Source organism: Hyla sarda, chromosome 1 (assembly GCF_029499605.1).
Source record: "Hyla sarda isolate aHylSar1 chromosome 1, aHylSar1.hap1, whole genome shotgun sequence".
NCBI lineage: Eukaryota > Metazoa > Chordata > Amphibia > Anura > Hylidae > Hyla > Hyla sarda.
The window spans coordinates 176,695,834-176,698,333 of NC_079189.1; the positions used below are offsets into that span (position 1 = coordinate 176,695,834).

Below are 2,500 nucleotides of genomic sequence, written 5' to 3' on the forward strand. Positions count from 1 at the left end.
AACCCTGGACTTTATTCAATCTCCTGGGGTCCTTTTTTATCTCTATAGTAGAAATTCATCAGTAACTCTACAAAACGTCTCCCTGTAGTCCTAGCCTTAAATAAAGACTAAGACATGGTTTGGAATGGGAGCTGAAGGACTAAAAGAACAGCGCTGCATTGGCCGGTAATCAAACCCGGGCCTCCCGCGTGGCAGGCGAGAATTCTACCACTGAACCACCAATGCTCTGCCATGACATTTAGTTTTTGGCAACCGACTGCTGCTGCTGCTGCTGCTGTTGCTGCTGCTGCTGCTGCTGGCACCCAGGCCTCACAACGGCCTCCTGCCCACAGATACCATGTCCCACTCTGGCGGAGCAAGCTCTCCAGTCAAGCAGTTGCCCGGCTAGCTCAGTCGGTAGAGCATGAGACTCTTAATCTCAGGGTCGTGGGTTCGAGCCCCACGTTGGGCGATGACTGGTAACTTTTCGTTTCTGGCTGTGCTTACCTGCATCACCCCATCAAACAGCTCACAGATACCCTCCCTGAAATAAATAAAACCAAATGCCTCAATGCAACTGAAGCAAAGAAAAATGTTGGAAAGGATAAAGATGATCAGAAGCAAGTAAGGCCACTTCTACACTTAGACCATTCGGAAGGCTAGTGATTTTTTCTCACTATTCACCTGCAGTCCAAAGGAAATTACTGAGCTGTATTCAATCTGGTAGAGTGCTTCTTTCTTTTCTGGCTGTGCTTACCTCTATTAACCCACCAAAGAGCCCACAGATTACCTCCTTGAAAAAAAACTAATACCGAAAACAACTCAAACTCAGCGATCCAACTTTGAGGAAAATCATTTTGAAGAATAAAGAGGATGGAATCAAAGAATGCTACTGATTGATTCTCACTATTCAGCTGCAGTCCAAAGTAAAACCCTAGACTTTATTCAATCTCCTGGGGTCCTTTTTTATCTCTATAGTAGAAATTCATCAGTAGCTCTACAAAACGTCTCCCTGTAGTCCTAGCCTTAAATAAAGACTAAGACATGGTTTGGAATGGGAGCTGAAGGACTAAAAGAACAGCGCTGCATTGGCCGGGAATCGAACCCGGGCCTCACGCGTGGCAGACGAGAATTCTACCACTGAACCACCAATGCTCTGCCATGACATTTAGTTTTTGGCAACCGACTGCTGCTGCTGCTGGCACCCAGGCCTCACCACGGCCTCCTGCCCACAGATACCATGTCCCACTCTGGCGGACCAAGCTCTCCAGTCAAGCAGTTGCCCGGCTAGCTCAGTCGGTAGAGCATGAGACTCTTAATCTCAGGGTCGTGGGTTCGAGCCCCACGTTGGGCGATGACTGGTAACTTTTCGTTTCTGGCTGTGCTTACCTGCATCACCCCACCAAACAACTCACAGATACCCTCCCTGAAATAAATAAAAAAAAGGAAAGGATAAAGATGATCAGAAGCAAGTAAGGCCACTTCTACACTTAGACCATTCGGAAGGCTACTGATTTTTTCTCACTATTCAGCTGCAGTCCAAAGGAAATTACTGAGCTGTATTCAATCTGGTAGAGTGCTTCTTTCTTTTCTGGCTGTGCTTACCTCTATTAACCCACCAAAGAGAATTCTACCACTGAACCACCAATGCTCTGCCATGACATTTAGTTTTTGGCAACCGACTGCTGTTGCTGCTGCTGCTGGCACCCAGGCCTCACCACGGCCTCCTGCCCACAGATACCATGTCCCACTCTGGCGGAGCAAGCTCTCCAGTCAAGCAGTTGCCCGGCTAGCTCAGTCGGTAGAGCATGAGACTCTTAATCTCAGGGTCGTGGGTTCGAGCCCCACATTGGGCGATAACTGGTAACTTTTCGTTTCTGGCTGTGCTTACCTGCATCACCCCACCAAACAGCTTACAGATACCCTCCCTGAAATAAATAAAACCAAATGCCTCAATGCAACTGAAGCAAAGAAAAATGTTGGAAAGGATAAAGATGATCAGAAGCAAATAAGGCCTCTTCTACACTTAGACCATTCGGAAGGCTAGTGATTTTTTCTCACTATTCAGCTGCAGTCCAAAGGAAATTACTGAGCTGTATTCAATCTGGTAGAGTGCTTCTTTCTTTTCTGGCTGTGCTTACCTCTATTAACCCACCAAAGAGCCCACAGATTACCTCCTTGAAAAAAAACTAATACCGAAAAAAACTCAAACTCAGCGATCCAACTTTGAGGAAAATCATTTTGAAGGATAAAGAGGATGGAATCAAAGAATGCTACTGATTGATTCTCACTATTCAGCTGCAGTCCAAAGTAAAACCCTGGACTTTATTCAATCTCCTGGGGTCCTTTTTTATCTCTATAGTAGAAATTCATCAGTAGCTCTACAAAACGTCTCCCTGTAGTCCTAGCCTTAAATAAAGACTAAGGCATGGTTTGGAATGGGAGCTGAAGGACTAAAAGAACAGCACTGCATTTGCCGGGAATCGAACCCGGGCCTCCCGCGTGGCAGGCGAGAATTCTA

General features: G+C 46.4%; 5 non-coding genes across 5 annotated transcripts in view; 3 read left to right on the forward strand and 2 right to left on the reverse strand.

Annotated features, from left to right (window-relative positions):
* The first annotated feature begins 378 nt into the window (after positions 1 to 378).
* Positions 379 to 451, forward strand: TRNAK-CUU (transfer RNA lysine (anticodon CUU)). The gene has a single exon. It is a non-coding gene; the product is annotated as a tRNA-Lys (tRNA).
* Positions 452 to 1,063: 612 nt separating this feature from the next.
* Positions 1,064 to 1,134, reverse strand: TRNAG-GCC (transfer RNA glycine (anticodon GCC)). Its single transcript has one exon. It is a non-coding gene; the product is annotated as a tRNA-Gly (tRNA).
* Positions 1,135 to 1,260: 126 nt separating this feature from the next.
* Positions 1,261 to 1,333, forward strand: TRNAK-CUU (transfer RNA lysine (anticodon CUU)). The gene has a single exon. It is a non-coding gene; the product is annotated as a tRNA-Lys (tRNA).
* A 429-nt stretch (positions 1,334 to 1,762) lies between these two features.
* Positions 1,763 to 1,835, forward strand: TRNAK-CUU (transfer RNA lysine (anticodon CUU)). Its single transcript has one exon. It is a non-coding gene; the product is annotated as a tRNA-Lys (tRNA).
* A 612-nt stretch (positions 1,836 to 2,447) lies between these two features.
* Positions 2,448 to 2,500, reverse strand: part of TRNAG-GCC (transfer RNA glycine (anticodon GCC)) — a 71-nt gene continuing 18 nt past the window's right edge. Inside the window, exon 1 of the tRNA in view lies at positions 2,448 to 2,500. This exon is cut by the window's right edge and continues 18 nt beyond it. This is a non-coding gene — a tRNA (tRNA-Gly).